Genomic DNA, 14,443 nt, shown 5'->3' with positions numbered 1-14,443 from the left:
GTAGTTGTATTAGTAGTAACAATAGAGGTAGTTGTATTAGTAGTAACAATAGAGGTAGTTGTATTAGTAGTAACAGTAGAGGTAGTTGTATTAGTAGTAACAGTAGAGGTAGTTGTATTAGTAGTAACAATAGAGGTAGTTGTATTAGTAGTAACAGTAGAGGTAGTTGTATTAGTAGTAACAATAGAGGTAGTTGTATTAGTAGTAACAATAGAGGTAGTTGTATTAGTAGTAACAGTAGAGGTAGTTGTATTAGTAGTAACAATAGAGGTAGTTGTATTAGTAGTAACAGTAGAGGTAGTTGTATTAGTAGTAACAATAGAGGTAGTTGTATTAGTAGTAACAATAGAGGTAGTTGTATTAGTAGTAACAATAGAGGTAGTTGTATTAGTAGTAACAATAGAGGTAGTTGTATTAGTAGTAACAGTAGATGTAGTTGTATTAGTAGTAATAGTAGAGGTAGTTGTATTAGTAGTAACAATAGAGGTAGTTGTATTAGTAGTAACAGTAGAGGTAGTTGTATTAGTAGTAATAATAGAGGTAGTTGTATTAGTAGTAACAATAGAGGTAGATGTATTAGTAGTAAAAATAGAGGTAGTTGTATTAGTAGTAACAATAGAGGTAGTTGTATTAGTAGTAACAATAGAGGTAGATGTATTAGTAGTAACAATAGAGGTAGTTGTATTAGTAGTAACAATAGAGGTAGTTGTATTAGTAGTAACAGTAGAGGTAGTTGTATTAGTAGTAACAGTAGAGGTAGTTGTATTAGTAGTAACAATAGAGGTAGTTGTATTAGTAGTAACAATAGAGGTAGTTGTATTAGTAGTAACAATAGAGGTAGTTGTATTAGTAGTAACAGTAGAGGTAGTTGTATTAGTAGTAACAATAGAGGTAGTTGTATTAGTAGTAACAATAGAGGTAGTTGTATTAGTAGTAACAATAGAGGTAGTTGTATTAGTAGTAACAGTAGAGGTAGTTGTATTAGTAGTAATAATAGAGGTAGTTGTATTAGTAGTAACAGTAGAGGTAGTTGTATTAGTAGTAACAATAGAGGTAGTTGTATTAGTAGTAACAATAGAGGTAGTTGTATTAGTAGTAACAATAGAGGTAGTTGTATTAGTAGTAACAATAGAGGTAGTTGTATTAGTAGTAACAGTAGAGGTAGTTGTATTAGTAGTAACAATAGAGGTAGTTGTATTAGTAGTAACAGTAGAGGTAGTTGTATTAGTAGTAACAATAGAGGTAGTTGTATTAGTAGTAACAGTAGAGGTAGTTGTATTAGTAGTAACAATAGAGGTAGTTGTATTAGTAGTAACAGTAGAGGTAGTTGTATTAGTAGTAACAATAGAGGTAGTTGTATTAGTAGTAACAATAGAGGTAGTTGTATTAGTAGTAACAATAGAGGTAGTTGTATTAGTAGTAACAATAGAGGTAGTTGTATTAGTAGTAACAATAGAGGTAGTTGTATTAGTAGTAACAATAGAGGTAGTTGTATTAGTAGTAACAATAGAGGTAGTTGTATTAGTAGTAACAATAGAGGTAGTTGTATTAGTAGTAACAGTAGAGGTAGTTGTATTAGTAGTAACAATAGAGGTAGTTGTATTAGTAGTAACAGTAGAGGTAGTTGTATTAGTAGTAACAATAAAGGTAGTTGTATTAGTAGTAACGGTAGAAGAGGTAGTCTCTCTCTCTCTCTCTCTATCTCTCTATCTCTCTCTCTCTCTTTCTCTCTCTACCTCTCTCTCCCTTTCCTTCCCTCCCTTTTAAGGGCTCTTTTCTGATCTGACCGCCTAAGGCACAATGTCCCATTCCTGTTACCCACAAACCCCAGTGTACTGCCGTGGCCTCAGCCTGAGATCTCTGCCGCTCCTGTATTAAACCCGCCTCCCCTGGGTCTAGTGTCGCCCCGAGGACATTCAGCCAGCTATAGTAATTACTGATATCGTCTGCGGTGTTAAATCTGTTTATTTGTGAGGTAAACATTCCACAGCGAATGGCCGTCTGTCTTGCGTAGAAGACAGAGTGTCTCCTGACACAGTACAGGTTCAGTGTGAATTCACACCCGGAGGAATACCAGGCTCAAACGGTAGCAGCTTGGGGAGGGAGACCGATAAAGACGGAGATTTAACCAGGAACAAGAGTGATTTAAAACGGTGTTGGGCGTAACCTCTCTCATCGAGGCAAGCAGACTGGTTAATAACGTGGCTTTTTATTCCGAGATGAATAGCCTACTTTGGCATCAACAGGCTCCCCGACATTACAGCCCTCCCTCCCCTCCCTCCCCTCTCCCTGATGTTTATTCTCCCTGCACCACTCTCTCTCTCTCTCTCTCTCGCTCCTCCACCGAGCGACAGCTGGCACCGCCGAGCTCCGGAGCGCCGTTTAAAGAACACGTTAGGCAACACGTTGTGCAGATTTGAGATTGACTGATCGATTGTAAGCAACTTATGGATACACACCTGTCATCGGCGGAGATTGTTATCGCGACCTTTGTTCTGTTGCTTGGTAATAAACGTTCAGATTTTTCCAATGTTTTGTTGTGATCTCCTGGTTAGCTACATTGTAGCCATTCTCATCAACTTTAAGTACGACAGGTAGCCTACACAGAATAGACAGGTTTCCCATCCCTGTCACGTGCGTTGCACGCGTCAAGGAGGCAAAAAGGACATTAGCTCAGGAGGTAGAGCGGTAATCGATAAGTTCCCGGTTCGTTTCCGGCTCCTCCCGGCAGCGTGTCGAAGTGTCCTTGAGCAAGACACTTAACCCCTAACTGCCCCCGATGAGCAGGTTGGCACCTTGCATGGTCGCCTCCGCCGTCGGTGTGTGAATGTGTGAGTGAATGGGTAAATGAGAGACATCATTTGTAAAGTGCTTTGGATAACAGCGCTACAGTATATAAATGCAGTCCATTTACCCAAATACTTTGAGTTCCCTCCTCTGCCGGGAGGTAATGTTAATTGCCTATCCGATTGTAAAGCAAACTTGAAAAACCTTTGAAATATTGCGGAAAATAGAATGTGAATTAGGTGCGTTTCCATCCGTTGGGTTGACGTTCTACCTGAACACGGAACGTAGCAACATCAGAAAAATACATATTGAAAATAGTAAGCTTGGCTGTCTAGAATCGACTACTATCAGGCAGATTATTAAGTGTCAGCTCATATTAACCCTTTCACTACCACACTACCAACAGGTTAACCCTTTCACTGCGAGAATACAGAAGGTTAACCCCTTCACTGCCACACGACAAATGGTTAACCCTTTCACAACCACACTACATAATGTTAACCTTATGTAGTGTGGTAGTGGAAGGTTAACCTTCTGTAGTGTGGTAGTGGAAAGTTAACATTATGTAGTGTGGTAGTGAAAGGTTAACCTTCTGTAGTGTGGTAGTGAAAGGTTAACCTTCTGTAGTGTGGCAGTGAAAGGTTAACCGTCTGTAGTGTGGTAGTGTAAGGTTAACCGTCTGTAGTGTGGTAGTGTAAGGTTAACCGTCTGTAGTGTGGTAGTGAAAGGTTAACCGTATGTAGTGTGGTAGTGAAAGGGTTAACCTTTTGTAGTGTGGCAGTGAAAGGGTTGACCGGCTGTAGTGTGGTAGTGAAAGGGTTAACCTGTTGTAGTGTGTTAGTGAAAGGGTTAACCTTCTGTAGTGTGGTAGTGAACGGGTTAACATTCTGTACTGTGGTAGTGAAAGGGTTAACCTTATGTAGTGTGGTAGTGAAAGGTTAACATTTTGTAGTGTGGTAGTGAAAGGTTAACCTTATGTAGTGAAAGGTTAACCTTCTGTAGTGTGGTAGTGAAAGGGTTAACCTTCTGTAGTGTGGTAGTGAAAGGTTAACCTTCTGTAGTGTGGTAGTGAAAGGTTAACCTTCTGTAGTGTGGTAGTGAAAGGTTAACCTTATGTAGTGTGGTAGTGAAAGGGTAACCTTATGTAGTGTGGTAGTGAAAGGTTAACCTTCTGTAGTGTGGTAGTGAAAGGTTAACCTTCGGTAGTGTGGTAGTGAAAGTGTTAACACTTTGTAGTGTGGTAGTGAAAGGTTAACCTTCTGTAGTGTGGTAGTGAAAGGTTAACCTTCTGTAGTGTGGTAGTGAAAGGTTAACCTTATGTAGTGTGGTAGTGAAAGGTTAACCTTCTGTAGTGTGGTAGTGAAAGGTTAACCTTATGTAGTGTGGTAGTGAAAGGGTAACCTTATGTAGTGTGGTAGTGAAAGGTTAACCTTCTGTAGTGTGGTAGTGAAAGGGTAACCTTATGTAGTGTGGTAGTGAAAGGTTAACCTTCTGTAGTGTGGTAGTGAAAGGTTAACCTTCTGTAGTGTGGTAGTGAAAGGTTAACCGTCTGTAGTGTGGTAGTGAAAGGTTAACCTTCTGTAGTGTGGTAGTGAAAGGTTAACCTTCTGTAGTGTGGTAGTGAAAGGTTAACCTTCTGTAGTGTGGTAGTGAAAGGTTAACCTTATGTAGTGTGGTAGTGAAAGGGTAACCTTATGTAGTGTGGTAGTGAAAGGTTAACCTTCTGTAGTGTGGTAGTGAAAGGTTATCCTTCTGTAGTGTGGTAGTGAAAGGTTAACCTTCTGTAGTGTGGTAGTGTAAGGTTAACCTTCTGTAGTGTGGTAGTGAAAGGTTAACCGTCTGTAGTGTGGTAGTGAAAGGTTAACCTTCTGTAGTGTGGTAGTGAAAGGGTTAAAAAAATGGTTGGCAGTGAAAGGGTTAACCTTCTGTATGTCACAGTGAAAGGGTTAATAGGGCTCCTCCTCCATGTGTTACAATGGGCCCCGGTCTCCCCAGTAACACTTGACAGTTCTCTCCAGTGCAGCACCTCCTTTGACAGTTCTGGGGAGATTTGCTGCATCATTTCAGAAAGTTTAAACCCAGTTAAGAGTCCTTGTGCGATGGAATCTGACCAAACCGCTTAACACTAATGTAAAACGTAATCCTCCACGTCATTATTTATTTGCCAAATGTGTTTCCATCGTCTATTTAGCGAATAATCAACAACCCCCAGTGAGCATAATTCTATTTTTTTTATATTGAGGACATTTTATCAAATTGTCCACACTTTTCTAATGCAATACTTCAAAATCTCTCTCTCTCTCTCTCTCTCTCTCTCTCTCTCTCTCTGTGTCTGTTTCTCTTTGTCTATCCCTATCTCTCTCTGTCTCTAACTCTCTTTCATTCTCTCTCTCCATCTCTCTAACCCTGTCTCTCCCTCTCCATCCCTCTCTCTCTCTCTCTCTCTCCCTCCCTCTCTCTTTTTCTCGGCCAATGATATATGACTGGCTTTAACAGAACCATTCTCCCCTCTGCTGTGTGTGCGTGTGTGTGTGTGTGTGTGTGTGTGTGTGTGTGTGTGTGTGTGTGTGTGTGTGTGTGTGTGTGTGTGTGTGTGTGTGTGTGTGTGTGTGTGCGTGCGTGCGTGCGTGCGTGCGTGCGTGCGTGCGTGCGTGCGTGCGTGCGTGTGTGTGTGTGTGTGTGTGTGTGGTTCAATATCTCCACCAACTGGTAGGAAAAAGTAACTGCATTAAAAGAAAAAGAAAAACAGAATATCCTCCTTCTCTCCTCTCCTCTTCATCTCCTCCCTCTCTCCTATTATCTATCTTCTCTCCTCCTCTATCTCTTCTCTCTCTCCTCCTCTCTCCCACCCTCATATATCTCCCTTCTCCCTCTATCCCTCCTCTCTATCTCTCCTCCTCCCTCTCTCCTCTCATTGAATTTCCTCTTCTTCTCCCTCCTGATTCATCTGCTCCCACTCCTCTATCTCTCCTCTTCTCTCTCTTCTCTCATCCTCTCTCTTCTCTTTATCCTCCTCTCTCCCACCCTCATCTCTCTCCCTTCTCCCTATATCCCTCCTCTCTCTCTCCTCCCATATCTCTCTTATCTCTCTCATCTTTCTCTTCTGTCTTTCCCTCCCCTCTCATCTCTCTTCTCTCCCTCCTCTCTCTTCTCTCTATTTCCCTCATATTTATCTTCTCTCCCTCTTCTCTCTGGCCTTCCTCTCCCCCCTCTCACTCCTCCCTATCCCCCTCTCTCTCTTCTCTCTCTCCCCTCAATCTCTTCTCGTTCTTCCCTCTATATCCTCTCCCCCTTCTCTCTCTCCTCTCTCTGCTCTATCCCTCATGTATTCTCTCTCTCTCCTGTCATCTGTCACTCTATATGCATGCATTTCATCTCTCTGTCTCTCTCTTTGTTTTTCTTTCTCTCACCAACAACTAATCCCCCCCAACAAACACACACACACACACACACACACACACATACAGACACACACACACACACACACACACACACACACACACACACACACACACACACACACACACACACACACACACACACACACACACACACACACACACACACACACACACACACACACACACACACACACACACACACACACACACACACACACACACACACACACATACACACAAACACACACACAGGGAGGGAGAGAGTAAGAGAGGGGATCTTCCCGCTAATTATTTCAGCAGATTAAAACAGTGAGCGGAATATCAACTAGAGAGAGAGAGAGGGTGGGTGGGAGGGAGAGAGAGAGACAGACGGAGAGATAAGAGAGAGAGAGGCCGGGGAGAGAGACAGACGGAGAGATGAGAGATAGAGAGAGAGAGAGAGAGAGAGAGGGTGGGAGGTAGAGAGACAGACGGAGAGATAAGAGAGAGAGAGAGAGAGAGAGAGAGAGAGAGAGTGTGTGTGGTCACAGCATGATGGGAGGTGAAGCCAAATGAACAATACTAGGTCAAAACCCAGTATATGGCTGGATGGTCCACGTTCTGTTGTGGCCAAGTCCACTTCTCTGTTTACCTGTGACGCTGGCTGTTTACCTGTTGTTGTTTACCTGTGACGCTGGCTGTTTACCTGTTGTTGTTTACCTGTGACGCTGGCTGTTTACCTGTTGTTGTTTACCTGTGATGCTGGTTGTTTACCTGACGCTGGCTGTTTACCTGTTGTTGTTTACCTGTGACGCTGGCTGTTTACCTGTTGTTGTTTACCTGTGACGCTGGCTGTTTACCTGTTGTTGTTTACCTGTGACGCTGGCTGTTTACCTGTTGTTGTTTACCTGTGACGCTGGCTGTTTACCTGTTGTTGTTTACCTGTGACGCTGGCTGTTTACCTGTTGTTGTTTACCTGTGACGCTGGCTGTTTACCTGTGATGCTGGCTGTTTACCTGTTGTTGTTTACCTGTGACACTGGTTGTTTACCTGTGACGCTGGCTGTTTACCTGTTGTTGTTTACCTGTGACGCTGGCTGTTTACCTGTTGTTGTTTACCTGTTGTTGTTTACCTGTGACGCTGGCTGTTTACCTGTTGTTGTTTACCTGTGACGCTGGCTGTTTACCTGTTGTTGTTTACCTGTGACGCTGGCTGTTTACCTGTTGTTGTTTACCTGTGACGCTGGCTGTTTACCTGTTGTTGTTTACCTGTGACGCTGGCTGTTTACCTGTTGTTGTTTACCTGTGACGCTGGCTGTTTACCTGTTGTTGTTTACCTGTGACGCTGGCTGTTTACCTGTTGTTGTTTACATGTGACACTGGTTGTTTACCTGTGACGCTGGCTGTTTACCTGTTGTTGTTTACCTGTGACGCTGGCTGTTTACCTGTTGTTGTTTACCTGTGACACTGGTTGTTTACCTGTTGTTGTTTACCTGTTGTTGTTTACCTGTGACGCTGGCTGTTTACCTGTTGTTGTTTACCTGTGACGCTGGCTGTTTACCTGTTGTTGTTTACCTGTGACGCTGGCTGTTTACCTGTTGTTGTTTACCTGTGACACTGGCTGTTTACCTGTTGTTGTTTACCTGTTGTTGTTTACCTGTGACACTGGTTGTTTACCTGTTGTTGTTTACCTGTGATGCTGGCTGTTTACCTGTTGTTGTTTACCTGTGACGCTGGCTGTTTACCTGTTGTTGTTTACCTGTGACGCTGGCTGTTTACCTGTTGTTGTTTACCTGTGACGCTGGCTGTTTACCTGTGACGCTGGCTGTTTACCTGTTGTTGTTTACCTGTGACACTGGCTGTTTACCTGTTGTTGTTTACCTGTGACGCTGGTTGTTTACCTGTTGTTGTTTACATGTGACACTGGCTGTTTACCTGTTGTTGTTTACCTGTTGTTGTTTACCTGTGACGCTGGCTGTTTACCTGTGACACTGGTTGTTTACCTGTTGTTGTTTACCTGTTGTTGTTTACCTGTGACGCTGGTTGTTTACCTGTGACGCTGGCTGTTTACCTGTTGTTGTTTACCTGTGACGCTGGCTGTTTACCTGTTGTTGTTTACCTGTGACACTGGCTGTTTACCTGTGACGCTGGTTGTTTACCTGTTGTTGTTTACCTGTGACGCTGGCTGTTTACCTGTTGTTGTTTACCTGTGACGCTGGTTGTTTACCTGTGACGCTGGTTGTTTACCTGTTGTTGTTTACCTGTGACGCTGGCTGTTTACCTGTTGTTGTTTACCTGTGACGCTGGTTGTTTACCTGTGACGCTGGTTGTTTACCTGTTGATGTTTACCTGTGACGCTGGCTGTTTACCTGTTGTTGTTTACCTGTGACGCTGGCTGTTTACCTGTTGTTGTTTACCTGTGACGCTGGCTGTTTACCTGTTGTTGTTTACCTGTGACGCTGGTTGTTTACCTGTGACGCTGGCTGTTTACCTGTTGTTGTTTACCTGTGACGCTGGTTGTTTACCTGTTGTTGTTTACCTGTGACGCTGGCTGTTTACCTGTTGTTGTTTACCTGTGACGCTGGTTGTTTACCTGTGACGCTGGCTGTTTACCTGTTGTTGTTTACCTGTGACGCTGGTTGTTTACCTGTGACGCTGGCTGTTTACCTGTGACGCTGGTTGTTTACCTGTTGTTGTTTACCTGTGACGCTGGTTGTTTACCTGTGACGCTGGCTGTTTACCTGTTGTTGTTTACCTGTGACGCTGGTTGTTTACCTGTGACGCTGGTTGTTTACCTGTGATGCTGGTTGTTTACCTGTTGTTGTTTACCTGTGATGCTGGTTGTTTACCTGTGACACTGGCTGTTTACATGTGACGCTGGTTGTTTACCTGTTGTTGTTTACCTGTGACGCTGGTTGTTTACCTGTGACGCTGGTTGTTTACCTGTGACGCTGGTTGTTTACCTGTTGTTGTTTACCTGTGACGCTGGTTGTTTACCTGTGACGCTGGTTGTTTACATGTGACGCTGGTTGTTTACCTGTTGTTGTTTACCTGTGATGCTGGTTGTTTACCTGTGACGCTGGCTGTTTACCTGTTGTTGTTTACCTGTGACGCTGGTTGTTTACCTGTGACGCTGGTTGTTTACCTGTTGTTGTTTACCTGTGATGCTGGTTGTTTACCTGTGACGCTGGCTGTTTACCTGTGACGCTGGTTGTTTACCTGTTGTTGTTTACCTGTGATGCTGGTTGTTTACCTGTGACGCTGGCTGTTTACCTGTTGTTGTTTACATGTGACGCTGGTTGTTTACCTGTGACGCTGGCTGTTTACCTGTGATGCTGGTTGTTTACCTGTTGTTGTTTACCTGTGACGTTGGCTGTTTACCTGTGACGCTGGCTGTTTAGCTGTTGTTGTTTACGTGTTGTTGTTTACCTGTGACGCTGGCTGTTTACCTGTGACGCTGGTTGTTTACGTGTTGTTGTTTACCTGTGACGCTGGTTGTTTACGTGTTGTTGTTTACCTGTGACGCTGGTTGTTTACCTGTGACGCTGGTTGTTTACCTGTTGTTGTTTACCTGTGACGCTGGCTGTTTAGCTGTGACGCTGGTTGTTTACGTGTTGTTGTTTACCTGTGACGCTAGCTGTTTAGCTGTGACGCTGGTTGTTTACCTGTTTACCTCAACGACATCAGCACATTCACTGTTGTAGGCCCTGCCAGTCTAGCAGAACATACTCTTCACTAAGGGAGTGTTCAGAGATAAATACTGAATGTTCACTCCTTTAGTGTTGCTGATACTCTGCTCAAATGGGGTCCTCTCTCTGCAGCATGATGCGTTCAATAAGAGCGTCTGATTTAGCAACACTCCGTCCCATCCAGAGATGCTTATGACAAGCTCCTCCCTCTCATCCAGATACTGATAACAAGCTCCTCCCTCTCATCCAGATACTGATAACAAGCTCCTCCCTCTCATCCAGATACTTATAACAAGCGCTCCCTCTCATCCAGATACTTATAACAAGCTCCTCCCTATCATCCAGATACTTATAACAAGCTCCTCCCTCTCATCCAGATACTTATAACAAGCTCCTCCCTCTCATCCAGATACTGATAACAAGCTCCTCCCTCTCATCCAGATACTTATAACAAGCTCCTCCCTCTCATCCAGATACTTATAACAAGCTCCTCCCTCGCATCCAGATACTTATAACAAGCTCCTCCCTCTCATCCAGATACTTATAGCAAGCTCCTCCCTCTCATCCAGATACTTATAACAAGCTCCTCCCTCTCACCCAGAGATACTTATAACAAGCTCCTCCCTCTCATCCAGATGCTTATAACAAGCTCCTCCCTCTCATCCAGATACTGATAACAAGCTCCCCCCTCTCATCCAGATACTTATAACAAGCTCCGCCCTCTCATCCAGATACTGATAACAAGCTCCTCCCTCTCATCCAGATACTTATAACAAGCTCCGCCCTCTCATCCAGATACTGATAACAAGCTCCTCCCTCTCATCCAGATACTTATAACAAGCTCCTCCCTCTCACACAGAGATACTTATAACAAGCTCCTCCCTCTCATCCAGATGCTTATAACAAGCTCCTCCCTCTCATCCAGATACTGATAACAAGTTCCTCCCTCTCATCCAGATACTTATAACAAGCTCCTCCCTCTCATCCAGATACGTATAACAAGCTCCTCCCTCTCATACAGATACTTATAACAAGCGCTCCCTCTCATCCAGATACTTATAACAAGCTCCTCCCTCTCATCCAGATATACTTATAACAAGCTCCTCCCTCTCATCCAGATACTTATAACAAGCGCTCCCTCTCATCCAGATACATTTACATTTACATTTAGTCATTTAGCTGACGCTTTTATCCAAAGCGACTTACATGTTCTGTATGACAAGCCATCAGGAAGGGCACAACTCTATCAGCTGAGCAACAATGTTCATCAAAGTGTTGAGTGCTACAGTGTAGGTTAGTTTATTAGGACAAGTGCATGACAGTACGGTTAGTTAGGGTTAGATTGTGTTTTTTTTTTTTTTTTTTTTTCATATAATGGTTGAAGAAGTGCGTTTTTAGTCGACAGCGAAAGATTGGACGTGTTTCGGCTGTCCTAACTGGGGTGGGTAGTTCATTCCACCATTGTGGGGCAAGGATTGAGAATAGGCGACTTCTCCTTGATGACCCTCCCGGAGCTCGGATAGGAGTAGGTCTGAGGTGGCCAGAAGATTCAGAGCATAGGGGTCTTGAGGGTGTGTAGTTAGAGACCATTGACCGGAGGTAGGTGGGAGCAGTTCCCTTTGCCGCACGGTATGCTAGGTCGAGGGCCTTGAAGCAGATTCGTGCAGCAATGGGGAGCCAGTGCAGGTCCCTGAGAAGTGGGGTGACATGGGCCGACTTCGGTAGGTTTGAGATCAGGCGGGCCGCTGCGTTCTGAATGAGTTGAAGAGGCTTAGTGGCAGTGGCCGGGAGGCCAGCGAGCAGTGTGTTGCAGTAGTCGAGGCGGGAGATGACTGTTGATTGGACAAGGAGTTGGGTGGCTTCTTTTGTCAGGAAGGGGCGGATCCTTCTGACGTTGCTCAGGAGGAATCGGCAGGTTCTGGTTGTCGCTGCGATGTGAGCAGAGAAGTTCAACTGGTCGTCGAGGACAACACCAAGGTTCTTGGCGGTCGGGGACGCGGTCACAGCTGCATTCTCGACTGTGATGGAAAGGTCGGTCAGGGCGGAGGATTTGGCCGGCAGGTGGAGCAATTCTGTTTTGCTTAGGTTCAGTTTGAGGTGGTTGGTCGTCATCCAGGCGGAGATGTCGGACAGACAGGCCGAGATCCGCTCAGAGACGTGGATATCTGAGGGAGGGAAGGAGAGGAAGAGTTGAGCATCGTCGGCATAACAATGGTAGGAGAAGCCATGAGACGTGATAATGTTACCCAGTGATTTAGTGTAGAGGGAGAATAGAAGGGGTCCTAAAACCGAGCCCTGGGGGACACCCGTCCGTAGGGGGCGGGTGGCCGACAGGGTCCCTCTCCATGACACTTGGTAGGAGCGGTCATTGAGGTATGATGACAGCCATGTCAGCGCAGAGAGCCAGCCACAAAGGCAACAGTATATATAAGTTTAAGATAGTATTATTATTAACAGTAAAGAGAGTTGATATTATTATTATTAACAGTAGAGAGAGTTGATATTATTATTATTATTATTAACAGTAGAGAGAGTTGATATTATTATTAACAGTAGAGAGAGTTGATATTATTATTATTAACAGTAGAGAGAGTTCATATTATTATTATTAACAGTAGAGAGAGTTGATATTATTATTATTATTAACAGTAGAGAGAGTTGATATTATTATTATTATTATTATTATTATTATTATTATTATTATTATTATTATTATTATTATTATTATTATTATTATTAACAGTAGAGAGAGTTGATATTATTATTATTAACAGTAGAGATAGTTGATATTATTATTATTAACAGTAGAGATAGTTGATATTATTATTATTAACAGTATAGAGTTGATATTATTATTATTAATAGTATAGAGTTGATATTGTTGCACCAACACAGCCAGCAGCCAACATGAGGAGGAGGGCAGATCAACAGGCCCCAGTGAGACGCCTGCTGCCTGAGAATATTATAGCAAATAGAACGAGCATCTGAATAAATAGCTACTGTAGGACAAATCAAATACATCAGTACTGAGCACACAGAAGAACCAAGCACTGTCTCTCTCTCTCTCTCTCTCTCTCTCTCTCTCTCTCTCTCTCTCTCTCTCTCTCTCTCTCTCTCTCTCTCTCTCTCTCTCTCTCTCTCTCTCTCTCTCTCTCTCTCTCTCTCTCTGTGTGTGTGTGTGTGTGCTAAGGCTGTTCCCGAACCCTGTTTGTAGGGTTCGAACGTTTGCCAGGGTTTATTTAAATTTTTTAATTAAAGATTTTTTTAATAATTTTTTTTTAAAAAATTTAATAATATATATATATTTTTTTTTATTGTATTATTATAGATCCTACGGAGGGCGGCATTGCATAGTCTATTGGTGAAAAACATGTTGTTTACAGTGGTGGCTGTTCATGTAAACATGTAATTAAACAAAGCACTCAGAAGAAAATAAACAAGCTACTGCATCAAAGTTACTACTTATGATAAACAATAGCCCTTGCACACCGCAGTCACGTAAGGGGCTAGATTCGTTTTGTGGCATTAATGTGTGTATGGTGGAATACTAAACAAACTGAAACATTTAGTTTTAATCTGCCGGCCAAATAACACATTATATATTTAGCTTTTTTTGCTTTTTGCTTTTTTTCTACGATATTGATTTTTTTTTTATATTTTGCTTCCTTATTAACATGTCTTATTTCAAACTAGTAGCAATAAAATATCGAAAACTGACAATTAGTTGTTTATTTTACTTTTCTGATTGTGTCCATACTGTAGATCACAATTACAATACAGCACTTTGAGGGCGTTTTCTCAAAAATTTGTTTTAATGCATTTTACTTACAGTACACACAAAGACACGGAACTTCATTTCCCTAGTACCTACACACACCAACCTTTCCACATTTCTTCCCATCCATATTATGCTTCTTATTTCAGAAGGGTTTGTTGATATATCATTCATAGCCTGGTGTATAGTACATTTTATACCAAAACTAGGTGAAAATAAAAAGAAATGTATGACAGTAGACAGTATTTCCTGATGTATGGGCTGGTAAGAGGACATAGCCACAATCCCCTCTGGAAAAAGTTTTGTTTTGAATGTATCCACAAAATTAAACCAGGTTTTTGAATCTGGCATTATCCATGTTGGTCATTCGTGTCTTGGCGATACATGCAAATGTGTGCATATTTAATGAGGACATGTCTCATTTGCATATATAAACATACAATTCAGAAAACGTGCAATATATATTTTCTTAGTTTATATGTACAGTACATAACAAACAAAAAGTTGATATCTATTCAAATATTTGTTTTGCCTAGTATTAGGGGGTACTGTCTCGCCTTAATTTGCTCTACTTTCAAAGTGTACTTCCTCAATGTTATAACTGTGAATAAAGGGAAACACCATAGAACGCAAATGTAGTCGAGGTTGAACGTTGGTTTTGTTTTCAATCCAATGCACACCTATGTTGAATATGAAGTGGAGCTGTTATTTAAGCAATAGCTCATGACAGGCTGTGGCGTATGGTTATTAATATCACAGCTAGCGGCCGTAGTTCGGCCCGATATGAAGCAGAGGCTGGGCTGGGATACGATA

This window comes from Notolepis coatsorum (assembly GCF_963971535.1).
Source record: "Notolepis coatsorum genome assembly, chromosome: 1".
In the NCBI taxonomy this organism is placed as follows: Eukaryota; Metazoa; Chordata; class Actinopteri; order Aulopiformes; family Paralepididae; genus Notolepis; species Notolepis coatsorum.
The sequence above is the reverse complement of the archived record's forward strand: the minus strand, read 5'-3'. Positions refer to the sequence as shown.